Consider the following 17,305-nt stretch of genomic DNA (forward strand, 5'->3'; position numbering starts at 1 on the left):
GCGCCGCCTGTGATTATTCACTTGTGCTCCGTCCCTTTTCCGCCCTCCTTCAAAATTCACCAGGTAGCAGGAGCCGCTGTGTTTCTGCTGCTACTTCGGTAAGATTTCTCGAACTGATCGGCTCACTGCCGCATTCGAAGTCGGATTGACCTCGATGGTGGGCACGATGCTAATATTACCCTGCCGCAATGAGCACCCGTTCAGGAGGACATATCTTTAGTTTTAATTTTTTATTTTAGTTTTGAGAAAAAAAAAACGTACCACCAGCCCAATTCATCACCAGAAACACGACACAATTTAAGATGCAGAACATAAGAAACGCAGGCTCTTTTTGCATTTCTACCAAGGCAAATGGGGGAAAAGGCCTATTGGCCGATCCGTAAGCTTGCATGACTTGTTACGAAAGTCAGGGTTTCGGCTTGTTACGACTGCAGCTTGAGTTTCTCCGGAGCACGAGCATCAGCGATGACAGCTGCTCTGCATGCAGTCTTCTTGATCGCCTGACGGGAAGAGGTCATGCACGGGAACGACCTCCTTGCGACGCGGAGTCCGCTGACGGCGCTTTGGTGCTTTCCATCATGTCAGCGGGACGCTCCATACCCGTGACGCAATAAAACGTGTCGCGCGAGACGAGCCGCTCTCGAGTACAGCTGGTCTTGAAACAAGCATTTCAGTAAAGACGCGTGCTCTTTAAGCGTTTCGCCGGCAAGAAGAAAGCGCTCCACGGCGCGCCGGACGGCAAAGATAATAAACAGGACAGAAAGGATCGGGGTACGCGTAATGTTTGCCCGTTTCCCCTTGCCCCCCTTGGAGAGGGTCCAAACAGGCGGGCAACCCTCTCTCGCGGCACAGGATCAGCGGGATCAGCTGGGGAAGCCGTGGGGGAGTCTTCCTCGCCGGGCGCAACCCCCACGTATGGGCGAAGCCGGCGGAAGCAGCGGCGACGTCTCGGCGCGCTGGCTATTGGCGACGGGGCGTTATCGATATCGGTCGAAGGCTGCTTCGAGGCGCCGTGCCCGGCCTCGGGTTAGCGTGACGAAACACCCCTGCCACCAAACTGTAACGAGCCAGGCGCCCCCCGCAGGGAGCGGGCGTCTGACTTCAACTCGGCGAAGCTTTCAGCCCCAACCACGGCGCTTGTGACCGTACGTGCGATTTTACGACATTATCGCGTGTTCTTCGCTGACCCCGGAGTTCGAATATGCGAGCAATAAAAGAGCGAAGGAGTGGGAATATACGCTTTTTGTTGCTTATCTTCGCAGAAAAGCCTCTCCGCACGCATGGCATGTACGTGTCAGGTTCCTAACGTCGCCTATCGTCTTATTCTCGTTCTTCGTCACTTTTCTTTCTTCTTTTATAAAAACAGGATTCCACTTCTTTCACTTCCAAAGGACTTGTATTTTTCTCGGTAGCTGTACGATACTTGTGGTAAAAAGAAAACAGTTTTCCGTCATAGATGACCTAACGGTTGCCATGACAGACCGCCATATATGCAAAGTGTGGCTTTAACTGAGCTTATTAGCTCATGTTCGCGAAAAAAATCAGTAAAACTTCTTTACAGCAACATGAGTTAATACGTCCGTGCTTTCTGGGTCCGTGTCCATTAGTCGAGCTGACTTCGTCGTAAGCAGCGTATGAAACTTTTCCCACTGATCAGTGAGAGCCGTATTGTCCATCCGCTAAAACTGAGAGCAAGCGATTACTGATCGACAGCATTTTCGCCCTTTTCGCGAGACAATTAGGTCTGGGTTCCTGCCCAAGCCAGCTATAAACCGCAACGCTATCGGCGAACCCCGCTTGAATTTGCGTCTGCTACCAAAGCGCCTTTATGGAAGTTGGGTTCTTCCGCATGCACTTAAGCGACCAGTGCGCAACATGCAGGGAAAGAACGTTCATGCGGAGAGGCCATAAGCGAGACCACATACCGCACATAAGCGAGCAGCACAGAGCCAAGGAAGTATTTCCGGAATAACTGGGCGCCGATTCTCGTGGTGACACTACGAGTGGTCCTTAGAGGCGAATAGCTGTTCGCAGCGAGTAGGTGTTGTGCATGCGCCATCCTGAAGTCAAAGGGGGAAGCAATATTCTCTTTGTGATCCAGAATGAAAGTTCAAAGATTAACTACAAAGGAACCCCTACTGAAATCGGAGGTCTCACCACCCTTACAGTATCTCTTTGTTGCAGGACACCGGGGTGTGCTCCCGTAAACACAGTTTTCATCAAATTTATGTTCCATGGAAATAAAATAAATTGCCAGTATAACCCCAACTTGTCTGCTTGTTATGATCCTGCATATATTATTTTGGTGTAATCTTAGTCCCGCGATCTTTTCAACCTTTTACTACTTTCTCATTAAAAACAAACGGAAGTCCGACAGCAAGACCATTTGAATTTTGCTCCGACATTTTAACGCCGTGAAGGCAGCTTTATTTTTAGTCGTCCAATCGTGTGCGCAGTGTCATATGTAACAATTCTAATCTGTTTTGTACATTGTCCACTTTAAAAGCATTATGTGACTAGCGTGCAGAAATTTTTCAGCAGAAGAGTTGTTTTTAATAACAGTTTTTATTAGCAGTGCGCGACATGTGGCTACCCGTAACGTTCCTTACAAACGCATCCGTTGAATTCGTGATCGAAAGCAATGAAAATTATTATTAAACATCACAACAACGGCTGACAAAAGGAAAAGACTCGCACGATTTTTATTTCTTATTATCCTGACGGGTTGTTTTCAGTAGTCGCGCCATTGGTCGCGTATACTTCGCGCCGCTTGTAATGCGGGACTTATACGGACGCCTCATCTGATGGCGCCATCAAATGGCGACAGCAGATGAAACGGGGCCTGCTTAGATACCAGCAAGCACAGAATGTGCCACAAAAAGAAAGGGAGGGACGAATTCTACAGTCGGAGGAAGCACGCGCACCTATCTTTGTGAGAACAGCTATCAGTAAAAGTGAGAAGACTTCTTCGCAATTATTCCACTGAATACTACACATGCGCACGGACTGCTCCTTTGCGTAAATAGTGTCTGAATAAATCTGCCAGCTATGCACGAGGGAGAAACCAAACGCCTATCACGGATCGTACAAGCTGATCACTATAGACAACGCGCGTAAACGACAGGGAGATGTTACTTGGAAGCACGCTAAGAGCGTTCGTTCCCTTTGAAACGGGGCGGGGCGCTAACGGGTGCCGCCAGGCTCAAGATTTTTTTCATTACCTTTGCTTAATACTTCTCTCAACATAAAAAAAATTAGTCTGTAAATGTACCCTTCTTTCAAACATAGATTTAAATGGCTTGGAATCTCAAGCATGGAATCTCAATGGCTCGGAATATCGGCTTTGAATCTCAAGCTTCTGTATATAGGTCACTGCCACAATTTTAACCCTCGAAACATCGAGCCATATTTTCCTGACGTCTACCGCGGATGCGTTCACGTTACTTTCATTATCCCTTAAGCTATGGGCTCGGGGATAATGACTCTTCATGCATCGACTTCTGATTAGATACTGCTGCGTTCTAATAAAATATGCTCAAATGCCTCTTCACATTTACTACTCACTGCAGTGACTGCACACAAAGCACCATCCTGCTCATATTTCTTAATTTACATAGCTGCACGTTCTAGGCAATCCTGATTGCGCTTCAACCAAAGAAAGACCCTGTCTTGAATTACCGCCAAACGGCCACCTTTCCGATTTTTCTTTTCCCTCCTTGATATAGGTTCATGGTCGGCTTCTTTCCCATAGATCTCACAGACTCTGCCTCTTTGACCCTGCGTTTCAAGTTTTTATTACCTCGTTCTGGTCTTCCGCATACACACTGGTTAGTTGCCCAGTTATTCCCCCCCCCCCCCTTTCGACTCAACGCTCTCTCCGCATAAACACATAAGTATTTATTTATTTTATTTATTTAAAATACCTGCAGCGCCTGAAGGCATTATAACAGGGGGGAAATACAGATACTGCGCCATTTCCTTTCCCCAAAAAACTAATTATTATTACGTTATTAAAGTAAAGTATTTCTCTAATTTTGGCAGGCGCTTTTCTGAAATTAAGTTTGATCATTTTATCATCATTTTATCATTTTGCAATCCCTTGCTGATATGTATTCGGCATGTTTGTTCCAGGTAAGTTTAGATGAAAAATAAACCCCCAAATATTTGTATTCGCTCACTCGCGACAGCTGTATAGTGTCTAAAGTATAATTAAACACGGATGGGTTTTGTTTACGTGTAAAGGAGACAACTGCCGCTTAATAAAATCAAATCAAATCAAATCTTCATTCAGCATTCTTCCGCGTAAACAAAAGGAATGCTGGGATAAGAGCAAAAAATCTGCTACAAGCAGCTTTACGAGGCCCTTGCCCCAGTTTGATTGGCAGCGGGAAGGTTTTACACTCACGGTAAATACATATTGTTTGCATATATGTGTTGCATCTCACAGACAAAAGCAAGGCAAATGTATTCGCGTACAATAGCATCCCACGTAAAGGCCAACATGTTTGAAAACATATACAGCAAAAGAAAAAGAAAGGAAACGCATTTCTGGTCCAATTTAGACGATTCATACTAGCGCTGTATACACCAGCGCTGTATACAGTCCAAATTTCTCTGGAGATAATCATGGTCAGAGAAACACTTGATGCTGTGATAAATTTTTCTTTCCTCTAACTGTACTATTCGCCATCGGTTTTCGTTATCCCCCTCAGCCGTTCCTCATACTAAATGCTACTGCGCGCTTTCCGCGCCTGAAACGTTGACCAGCCCGCATCCTCCTTTACTGCCTCCTTCGTGGTTTGGCCGTCAGCACCTAATGCTGACATCTCTCAACAGTTCTCTCGTTTATTCCTAGCCCCTATTGCACTTCTGGTCTGAGGCACTATACGGCATCCCTAAGAGTACGCGCTATTGCTCCTTTCCAGATTTGTACTTACCGTCTTAGCCAAAAGTAACCGGCAACGGCGCTTGCCATACTGTGGAGCCCTTACAGCGCCACTAAACATCAGGAGGTCTGGGAAGATGAGAACGAGGGTTCTCCTTACCTTAAGCAGACTTACAGCTTAAGAGGCGTTGTGAGTGTTTCACTACACAGCTGGGGAACAAACTCCGTTGCGCGGTTGCTTTTGTGAAAGATGGCACCTCTTCAGCACTTTACACGTGTTATACCTCAGTAGTATTCTTCATTCATTACCGCGCCATTTCTCTTCGACGTCCGCCCTAGTAGTCTGCTCGTGCTGTTCCATGTAGGTAATGCCTTCGTTTTCCCATACCCCGAGATAATTTGTACTCCCGTGCCCCTGGTATCTGATTGTCTTTTATTCTAGGTGGCTGATCACTGGTACCAATTAATATCGTCGAATCTGATTTATTCGCACTAAATTTCAAGCCTAAAGCATCGCTTTGCTCTTCACGAATATCCACAAACGACTGAAAATTTCATTGGTCGTCAACTAATAGCCCAATATCGTCTGCGCATATTATAAACCAGGGAGTCACTTTTCTAAGACACTTCTGCCTAGTTCCTACGTCCTTAAGCGATGCCTCCACTCTTAAATTTCATTGATTGCAATGCGAGCCTGCAAGTAACTGGTGTAATCGCAATTTGCCTACATGATTTAGTATTACAATTGTGCATTTTGATTCTGTCAGCAGCTGTTTCGACTTCTGTTTTTTCCAAATATTTTGCCTGTGCATATTTTCTACATGATCCAAGTTCATGCATTAGACTTTTTGAAATCTCTTCAGTTTTCTGATTGAAATCTCTTCGGTTCCTGCTTTTGTACATTTAGGAATGTTTACCTTGCCTTTCTCACGTTGAGGGTGTCAAAATACAGACCAGTTTCCATGTGTTATCCTCTGCTGTTTTTTCAATTGACAAGGTATTGCCCAACAATCACTTCTAAATAACTCAACTATAACTTCTTTAATCTAATTCAGCGCTTCCTCGCCCTCTAGACAGGGTCTGCCAGCCCTCTGAACCTGCCCGTACTTTTTCTTTGGTTCTTTTCCGGCTTATAATTTTTATAATTTTTAATTATAATTTTTATAATTAATTATAATTAAATTATAATTTTAATAATTTTCCCACCCAATTTTAGTTGTTTCGCTTACATCGGTCATCTGGCTATCACTGTCATGTTTCATTTTACTCGGAACCATGATACGTACTTCCAAGATATTTTTCCGATTTTTAATCCCGGTTTTATCTTCAGAAGGCTGCGCCTTCGATTTTTCCCCACTTCGCTTTTCTCGAAGCCGCGCGTCGTTCGAAGGTTTCCATGATTTCCATATTCCGCGGTAGCTTCGTGGCGTTCTTTATCCTTTCCAGCGGTTTGTATCACTTCCTTTTTTTTAGTTCCCATGATTCATTGAACTACTCATAATCCTACTTTTCTTGAGCTCACTTAATTTATTTCTGAATGCTTGCTACTGTTTGTGCTTATTGTAGGTCGCCAAAAATTACGTTTCCATGCTATTCTCTTCCGACCTGATGTCCCATGTGTAAAATAATGCGTTTATGATCGCTCAGGGCCCCTCCCTCGTCTTTTATTATTTAAGCCTTAAATAATCAATAAGTAGCCAGTGGTTCACTACCTGTTTCGAATTTACCCCTGATTTGGCCTTCGCAGTGAAGTTCTCATTCACGATAACCTGGTTGTGCTACTCCCGGAGTTCTAGCATTAACTTCCGGTTATTTTTTTGTGTATTCATTTGATTCCTGCTTGGATTGGTTTATGGGTTTGACGTCCCAAAGCGACTAAGGCCACGAGGGACGCCGTAGTGAAGGGCTGCGGATTAATTTCGACCCCCTGAGGTTCTTTAACGTGCATTGACATCGCACAGTACACGGCCTGTAGCATTTTGCCACCGTCGAAATGCGACCGCCACAGCTGGGATCGTACCCGCGTCTTTAGGCTCAGCAGCCGAGCACCATAACCACTGAGCCACTAGGACGTCGATTCGTCGATGCGGCTATTCATATATTCCAATAAAATTACTTCGGCATTATTCCCAAAGTGTTTTATATCATCATTACTGCATCGTCCAGCTAGTTATTAGTTTCTTGCCTGAAATTATTCTCAGTTCATAAATATGCAACTTCTCTACTCATGCCCTTCTACCAATTGGGCCCGACACTGAACGCATTCTTTAGAATTACCTCCCTCCCAATCTGTCCTCTGATCAGCATGCGAACCCCTCCACATTTCTTTTCAGTGGTGCATCTGCTGCACTCTTTCCAAACCTTACCTTCGATAAATGGTGGTCATTTTAGATCTCGGAGATGTGTCTCGCTATGAATGCGTACACACATATTTCCTCTTCCTTTAGCTGCTGTTCTGCTTCTAATCATTTCGCTTTCTGTCTTTTCGCCAGCCTTTCTCTCCCCCCATTCTGCGGCTAATATAAAAGTAGTCTGCTTCAAAAGCTCTGCCCCGTTTGCTCTTCATGCTACCCCCGTTTATTTCCGCCAATTCGAAGCGCTTCTCGTGCCCTAACGTCAGGATACCCTGCGTCACGACCACCACATCCTTCCCCACCTCCCCGCTCCGTCCTTGCGCCTCCGCCAGCGTGCTCGCTATGGTCCGTACTCGCAGGGGATATCTGTCGCATGTCTTCTGACCCTGGGCTAAGCGCACAGCTGCATCTGCTCCATGTCCGTTTAGTGCAGCGTTCAGCCCTAACGCTATCGTTACAATGTTTCGCCGTGGAACATTCGCTGACAAGTTACTCTTCGATTTTTCCAGGAGTGCCTTTACTGCCATTTCTAGTAAAGTCCTAACTACGATCCACTCATTTCCTTCACCCTTTCCACCATCGCTCCCACGCTCTTTTTCATGTTCCAGACTCCTGAAATAGGCACTTGAATAGTGTCGCCCTCTCTCCTAATCTCTTCTGAAAGTAATTATCAGTATCCAACTGGGGGAACGCGGCCAGGCTGCTACAGGGCAAAGCTACACAACTTTCTCAGAAACTTCGCACCGGAAGGGAAAGTCGTTCTGGTTCGCAGTATGAACCCGGAACCACCGCCTATCCGTATCAACTAAGCCAACAAGGATAGATAGGAGTTGTCGTAGCGGAGCAGGAGAGGAAATTAAACTTTATTTGAGGCCGGCACTAAGGCACAGTGAAGAAGAGCGTTTGTTCCGCCAAGGCCTGCTGATGATCTGCCGAGCCCGAGTGAAGCCAAGCACCGCAGGAAGGAGGGGGAGGGTAAGGAAAATAAGGAGAGGTAATGGCAATGTTACATGAGTACAGAATGTGTTCTGTGCGGGACCGGACCGGCGGTATTGCCTAGTTTGAGCCACGAAGCAGGGCTACATCTGCTTCAAGTGTGAAGTTTTCGAGAACGCTATATAGCTCTCCTATGTAGCATATGGTTGCATTCGTGTGGATGCTAATAAGTATCACCCTTAGATATCTTGTGCACCTAGGGTGCACCCCCCAAAAGCATTGAACTAACTTTTCCCTTCTGCTTGCGTGCCTCCTCAGGACCCTTATTCTTTTGTGCTTGGCACCTGAAGGCCTGCTACTGTCCCTTTTCCTGGCGGTGGCGAGTGCCACTATGCTTATGGTGAATTGAAGTGGCCATTTTATTTTTTGTACTTTTCCCTTATTCTTTTCACTTTAAACCATAGTTCTTGTATTTTTCCATGTTAAGCTATTTTCTAAGCTCTAAGCAATATTGTTTTGACTTCTGAGGCGGTTCGCAGAATTTTTCAATCCTGCTTTTACGCCACCAGTATTCTAGTCTTCGCTGGCTCGTTTCTACCGCTCATGAGTTAATTTTGCTTTAACTGTCCATAAAACCCAAAGCTGCTGCAAAGCTCACCATGTCCTCTCCGATATCTGGATGTATAGCTTTAGTCCGCCAGGACATGTTTAATGTTTTCCGCACTGCTCCCACATCGACAGTGGCGCCGCGCCTTCTTGCGACCACTGGAACAACGTGGGCGCAAAAAAAAAAAACTAATAATACACCGCTCGAGTTGCACTTTGGCAGGTGTTTCACTTCAAACAACGTCTTGCGAAGTTTCTCCTCCGGGCGTGTGCGGCTCGGCGCCTCTTCTGAACCAGGGCCAAGACATACAGAGTCCGAACAGACGAATGTTTATTTCAAACTGTGGCTGAACACTTTCTCCCTGCTGTAAGGGCGGCATTAAGCAATTGCGTCATGTCAGCACGAGGCCCCTGTCGGCTAAACACACACGCTATAGCCCCTTTGCGCGTTTCTGCTGGTTCCGGCGCCTCTGTTAATGGTGCAGAGTGAAGCGCCAAAAAAAAGTTAGGAAGGAGAACATGTCCTTCATGTGCAAAACATTTAGCAAGCAGCGCCGTTTAGTGATCACCGTGGCGACCACTTTAGGAAGTGGCTAAAATATTTAATCAGGAGCTCTTCTCAAGCTCCGTCTTATGAAGGCAGTAAGTTGTGACCACTGCGCAAGCTAACGATTAGTTGACGCTTCGGAACATGATATGGGTATGCTGCTCAAAACGCTTGGCTTTCCGTCAGCTCAATGAAAAACTGTAAATTGATGAGTGTGAAGCATCTTTTCATCTGCCTTGCGTTGTGTAGAGCGGTATTTCGCATGAGTACTAATTACAAAGTGATAGCATTTACTGTGTTGCGCGTTTTTTTTTCACGATCACTTCCATATTTCTCTAACCGCTGAGGCTCTTGAGTTTACGAACTAGTTTTTTGAGTGTGATCGACGGATGGTCTTCCTTCATAAACGGTATGTTTTGCCTAGGTCAGTGACCAAAGCCTATAATTTCCTAAAAGGCCAATTGTCGTGATGAATAGTTCGTCACATTTACAGGATAGGCTGCAAATAAAATAAATAAACAGCCGTACCACATTTTTCAGGTGAAGAAGCTATAAATAAGTAATTTTATTATTCCCAGTAGCCGAAAGGTAAACAGGCATTATCTGTGCAGGTATTGAAGAATACAACAGTCACTGTCCTTATCGCTTCATCAAAACATACCCATATCTGCCCCAATAGTAGCGGCAAAATAAAAGGTCGAGGTTCTGCATTGTAAACTTCACACTTATTCGCTTATTTTTTTGTACGAAACATGTTGTGGCGACGCCTTGAACACAGATATGTGCCCTTCAAGTGACTTTCTGTATACCTTGTAGAGCTTTACATCGGCCAACGAAAAAAAGGTTACTTGTGGCCACTTTATTTATGACATCTATTTATTTTGATCTGTATACATTGCTATGGACTCTTCTTACACTTACGATGCGATCTTTCTGACTACATATTCACTTCCTCGCGCGACATTGAGTTCGTTCAATATAAAAGTGTTGACTGTAGGTGCCTCAGTATCTGAAATAAAAGCTGTCAGAGTTCTACGTCCTTGCAATGCGACCGCCTGCTCCCCTGCCTCCTCAACCATTGGTGGCACTTCTTATTTTTTGCTAGCAGCATGTAACTAGTTAACGTTGCCGGCCAAAGCAAGTTAGTAGCCATAATTACAGGCACCTCGTAGCTTTCAAACTCTGAACCATTGTTCTTTTTTAACGAATTTACTGCTAAGCAGAACGAGGTCCTATAAGTTGCTGGGATTGCGATCGCGTGTAGAAATACAACAAAGGATAATAACTCGGTGGCATGCAATAAAACCACAAATTCGACCCCATTATCCATACAAAACAAGTGTTGGGTCTTATGGCACATGGGCAGATGAGGCCATCATGCTTTAGTCAAGTGTAAACAAGTGTAAAAAATTTTGTTGAGCAGTTAGTGTGCGCAAAAAGAATATAAACTACAGCGAGCGCAGACTCAGTAATTTTAAAGTACGCCACATGCTCAAACTGCGTGCAAGATTCCGCAGAATATATATCCTTTCTCGAAAAGGCAGCGATGTGCAATGTGCAGCAGTTTAGCAACTTTGGTGACATGGTTCTGGCATAACCCTGGGGCCTCCTTCTCCGCGTAGTCATGCAGTGTTATTCCCCTGTAAAAAGAACAACAAATGTGAAATTTCAACTGTGACATTTCTTCACAAAACGACTGAGTGTTACTGAGATATTTCGGCAAGATGAAACTGTTCTGGCGCAATACGTGCAACTGACGAGCTCTTGCTGGCATGCGCGTCATTGCGTTCACAACTGCCACTGCCGTGCAAGCTGGATTCCGAAGCTATATAGCGCAAATCCGCAACTATATAGCGCAGCGGCTTTTCAAGACCAGGGAAACCAACGACAAAGAAAATCCTCGGCGAGGCTTACCGATTAATAGCCACCATCTTCGACGACAGACGGCCACCTATCTACGCACAAGCCTCGAGGCTGTGACCCGACAAGCAGGAAGCCGTCAACAACGGTCGCAAGAACTATCGCCACAAAGCCTAATCTCGATGCCGGACCATTAATCCAACCAGGCTTCCAGTGCAGTTGGCCTGAATGTTTTTTTTTTTGGAACCTTGTTAGAGTCGGTAGTTAGGCGAAGCGATTAGACTCAGCAGAAAGGATAAGCGGTCAGCTTAACGGCGACCAACACAGCAGCAACCTGCTGAGAGTAGTGTGGTCTATGATATCCAAGCTTGTTTGAATCTTTTTTTTTTTAGCAGCGGCTGTAGAAAGATCTTCATGGCTTTACGACAGCCATTGATGCAAAACCACTTAGTCTCGAAAAACCCACTGTCTTATGCACAATAACTGCACGCCTAGCATTGAATGGAAGGGTCAAGAAGTTTCGCTTCTAAGAAATTTTTCATTGACCACGAGATTAAAAACTCAAGCTCCATAAAATTTTTTTTTTGAACCTCCTTTGTGTACCATTTTTTCTCCAGAATAGCCGTCATTTCGCGAACTCACTTGAAGCTTATACAATCGCATGTTTTCGTTTTTTTATTATTTTGCTACCACTCATGTACGTTAGGCTGATTCGTAGCGTCCGTGCGCCACACGGCGCCTCTGTGACGCAAGATCTGACGTGGTGCTGTCGGCAGATGCAGTAGTGAAAGCCAAAAATGACGATTGCCATCAATGAACAGCCGTGCAAGCAGAAAAATGAATGTTGCAGGAAGTGCGCACCTGCGTCAGTTAATAATGTTGTTAAGTAGCAAGAAGTATACGACAAGCAGAGTCAGTAACCATATAAGTTGATAATACTAATAACTTATAAAATGTAACTTTAGCGAGCAACGCATCGCTGATGGGCCGGTTGAGTCCTCCAACAGGCTCTAGGCCGGTCCCTGAAAGCCCACTCTGCTCCAACGCTTTGTATACAGAGAGCCTTCGAGGACGCTGGCGGTCAAAGTGGCACGCGGAGCGATGGGCATAAATGTCGAGGCGAACCACTTCATCGTGAGCTGTAAAATACAACGCTGTCTCGGCTGCAGATGTAGCAATTTTGCGATGTTCTGTCCGCGCCCTTGGGTTGAAAACCCAGGCTACGAGGGACGCCGTAGTGGAGGGTTCCGGATAATTTCGACCACCTGGGGTTCTTTAACGTGCACTGACATCGCACAGCACACGGGCCTCTAGAATTTCGCCTCCATCGAAATGCGACCTCCGCGGGCGGGATCGAACCCGCGTCTTTCGAGTGAGCAGCCGAGCGCCGTAAACACAGAGCCACCGCGGGCGGCATGGGCTGAAAAGAATCATCCAGTACCAACGGAACAAAATCCCCAGCTCTCCTTCCGTATACCCAGTACAAGCCTCCTGTTTAGTCGTGCATAAATGATAGCTTTCATTCTGAATGGGAGTGATCAGTGGGGCAAGAAATCAGATTATTTCTCCTAATGAAACATAGTGCCACAAGCTCGAGAACGCGCCAACTCCGAAATTATATAGCGCAGCGGCTTTTCAAGGCCAGGGAATGCAACAAAAACGAAAATCCTAGGCGAGGCTTAGCGATTAATAGCCCCCATCTTCGACGTCACAGCCGGCGTCTAGGAAGCCTCGTAAGTTGGTATCAAAGGTGCGGAAGTCCAACTGCTATAGCGAAGAGGCAAAAGAAAAAAAAAATACAGAAAAGAGTGGCTATAATGCTGGTCTTCAGGCCATACCCAGGAATTCTGGACAAAAGCATTTTTGAGCGGGAACTCGTTTATAACGCAGTTTTTTCCTATAATGTAAGATTTCGCTATAACTATGAATATATCCGCAGATCACCGGGCGGTACTCTGGTATTGTTTTTTTCTATTCACGTTTTTGCTATCGTCGAAAGCGTTCCCCATTGGTTTTCTATGGTGCCCTTAACTGTTCGATGCAATTGATGGAAACCCTTTAAAACAAATATCTTGCTACATATCAGAATTATGGACCGTTACCTTCAATATTTACATGTCACACAATTTTCCAATTTTCAAAATTTTTGCCCGAGAAAGCTGGACTCTGTAAACGCTCGTGACTGACCAGTCAGCGTATGAATAACAAAGAAGTCCAGCCTCTCAAAACTAGGCGCCAGGAATACGTAGGAAAGCTAACCATGGCGGGGTTGCAAACCCCGGGAGTATAGCCTTCAAAACTGGTTCACGCATACCGTTTGTAGAGACGCGGCGCTACCTCCCTGATGTGCGTTACGCTACGGACGTAGGGAAAAAAAAGGTTCAATGCCAGGAAGGTTGAGGACGTTGGCCAAAGCAAAACGTTTCTAGCCTGCTACTCCACACTGGGGAAAGACAGAAAGAAGATCAGAGCGAAGGCTGAAGGGGGCGACATATGTCATGGCACAATCAGGTACGTGAAGTGTCCCGGGGGTAATGCACGTGCAGTATACACGAGTGCGCACACGTGTCGTGCAATGCTGTAGCGTCTTTCTGGGATACAGGCGTCCATACCGGTTTACCGTCGGACACGCTGGTGTACATTCGGCTTGCAGGGTGCTTGCGAGCTTATCCCGGTTAACTTCTCTGTGAAGTGAACCCGCTTTTGCAATCGTTTCTTCTAGTAAAACAAGCGTCACTAGGAGAAAAGAACTACATTTACTTGAAATTGTGGTGCACATGTATAAAGTTAATTTGACACGCTTTTTTTAACATAATTGCATTGGAGGCGTGAAGATAGTCTTTCACGAAGAATAATTGTTGTGTGCCTGCGAAACAGCAGCGAATATTAATACCTCCAAGCACCATCCGTCAAAGATGGCGCCCGATCAATTTCGAAAACAAGCGTGTCGAGTATCTTTTCCAGGGACGCGGTGTGATACGCCTACGCGCGGAAGTGAATGTTGGATTACCAGTTGAATGGCTAAAAGAAGAGGGAAGAGGCGGCGCGCGGAGAACTTGACAGCGTGAGTGACTGAGACGAACTGCAAATTAAGCATATTGAAGCGCGTGCTCGCGAGGAAGTTTTCGCGAGGAGGAGGAGTGGCCATGAAGAATGAGCGCCGTCAGGTTCGCGTTATGAGCACAAGCTTTAAAGCCAATAACAGAAAACCTGATTTGTCAGGCGGAGTTACTCATTCAACCGGTCGATGCAATTCATATGGGGCGATGCCTCCCTCTGCCGCGAAAGAGAATAGGAAAGCGGAATTGGGCTGCATGCAATGGCTTTTGAAACTGAACGGAACGAAAAGATGAACAAGTGAAAATAGTAACGCGTCTATTATGGCGCTGCATGCTCCTAATCACGGCGTGACTTTTGAGCACAAAAAAGACGGCCTGCGCTGAAGTGATCGGCGTCGCTTCTCATCAATAGGTCGTTTGGCGGCTTTTACTATGCAGTACAATTTCTGCGTGAATGAGCATGTGTACATGAATTTTTTTCTCCTTGAATTGTTTGATTGCTCGAGCTCACCGGCACATCTTTAGTAACAACTGGTTTTTGTGGACTCATTTTTTTTCTCAGCAGTAAAAATGCACCACCAACCCTGTCGCAGGTCAGCGGGAGATTTTTTCCCACAAACCGAAAACATACATGAGCGCTTCCGCGCTTGACCTTTCAGGTGCGCGTCTTTATAGCTGTCTTTATTTGCGGAGAGTTTTATTTGGCAGCAGAAATATTGCCTTTTTTTATTCCTTCCTTTCTCCATTAATCTTTTTTCCCCTTACAAATGGGAGTACCACGGCTACTTATAGGTAGAACCTTTCTTTCGCATCAGCCTTACCTCTGTTCGCAAATAGAATACTGCTCTGTTATCACTATATACGACCATTCCTATCGTCTTGCTTACGGGTCCATATGATTTTTTTTTCATATAGTTCGATCGGGCTAAGATATTAAAAAGGAATAAAAACAGAACCCAAAAACTGTCTGTGCAAAAACGAAAAATAGGAGAGATGCACACTTTCTTGAGTTTATTTTTTCAGTGAACGCATAAACACGCGTAGATATAAAAGCAACAGCTCTATATTTACTGCGTAGCTCCCAATTCAGGAGTATCCGGGCTACTGTGCATCCAGAGGCAAAAATTTAGCTGCGTCAGGAATGACTGGTCAGTGAACAAAAAGCCAAAAAATTTATTCTTTAATTACTACGTGTACGTTTGAAGTCTCCTATTTACATATGGCTGAGCTATGAGTTCATATTTCGTCCTCTAATTGTGCAGTTTTGCTTTCGCTGCATTCCTTCGTTTTGCGTCCTTTCTTTTTTCTGTCGTTTTTTTTCCCCGGAGACCGATCGAAACCGTGATGAAAAACGCTAGAATGCATACAGAAGAAAAAGAGAATGTCAAGCAGCACTGGGCGAATTAATGTAGTCAACGAATCTTGATTAGGCGGCCAATAACAGCACCGCAAACAGCGCTTGCGAAACCTGCGCCTCTAGACACAGAGGAGTGAGCAAGGACTTGCATGACTTTCTCCCATCTTTTGTTTCTCTTTGTTCGCTTCGAAAACGTTGCTTCGTGTTGTCTGAAGACCCTCGCGAGCGTCAACTGAAAAGCGCGGGCCTTTGTTAAGAGAAGGACGTTTAATTTCTTGCGCGCTTGTTCTCACTACAGCTCGTTCTCGCATCGCGTCTTTCTTAAAATCCGCAAGACATGAGAGGAGTAATTCCGTCTCACGCTCCGGCGATGCTCCGCTTGAATGTTCCAGATAAACCGGGAACAAGCTCGAAGCTTAACTTAGTGGCGGCGGTCTCTGCGTGCTATGCCTTTGTTGTGCTCCCTCCCCGCTCTTGTTTTCTGTATGCCGTTTCAAGACCATTGTCCACGGGGAGTTACGGAGATGGAGATTTATTCCCACAAGACTCGCATTAAGCCGAGCTCTGCCTAATGAAAGCGCCGAGCGCGCCTTCATCCGCTGCGCCAGTTGCGCGCGTTCGAAGAGATGATGGCCGCGCTTTTCCAACAAAAGTCAGACGGTACGTAAAGCACTGCTTTATCTTAGGCGAAAACGTTTGCCCATATAACGCGTCACCCAAGCTGAGAGGAGATACGAAAGCCATGGACAGCAAAGGGTAGGGCTGCTACGCTCTGCTGAAATTTGCATCCCCTTTTGCTGACTGCATGGCACACAACGCGAAGATATCACTGAAACGTTACAAGGACGAATGTCTAATGTTTCGGCAGGAAAATGTCTAAAGGCGTAATAAATTTCGGACTAGGCGCTCTTTACAAAATACCCCCACCTATGACGAGGAAGGAAAGCTATGACGATGAAGGAAAGCTCAAAGTTTTTATCACATACGCGAAGAGATCTTGCCTCCAGATGAGAGTTTCTGTTATAAGATCTCTGGATTGTGCGGAATTCGAGGCCGGTGCATGTTTCAGGACCCGCAATAATTGGGGGACCGCTGAACAGCCCCGGTTCTACAGTAGTGTCCGGCAACAGATGCAGTCCGACTGAACGGGCCAAAACCGTAGCCAGCATCATTGCCTGCCCCTTTGGGCACGCGCCTATCTCAACTCCATTTTGGGACATTCCCCTAAATATTTGACCAGCACGTGCCGATTCACAACGGTCAGAGTAAAAATGGGAAACAGGCACACATGCTTCTTTATATATGAGGGACAGCGCGGGTATTCCCTAGACAAAAAACTTTTTTCTTGGGTTGTTCGTTGCGCATGTCTTCATATTTCATGAAGCTGTCGCAATAATTTACGTGACCGGTTGTCAGTAGGAAACTTCTATCTGTTTGAATAACGTATCTTCCGCCTTAGCGTAAATGAAATTCTGTCTTTCCACGGAAAAGCAGTCGCAGACGACACCAGTGCGGCGAGAGCAAGCCATCTTTTGAGGAGCCTGCAGCAAAAGTTTGGAGAGGGAGATATTAAACTTTTTAAAACTTTTTTTCAACAATGACCAAGTCTTCTAATCCGCTGACAGAATCCTTTAGACAAATGAGTGATGGTAAATGAAGGCCACTTGCGCTCCCGACGATAACGAATGAACCGTTCGTCTT

Source organism: Amblyomma americanum, chromosome 1 (genome assembly GCF_052857255.1).
Source record: "Amblyomma americanum isolate KBUSLIRL-KWMA chromosome 1, ASM5285725v1, whole genome shotgun sequence".
Classification (NCBI taxonomy): Eukaryota; Metazoa; Arthropoda; class Arachnida; order Ixodida; family Ixodidae; genus Amblyomma; species Amblyomma americanum.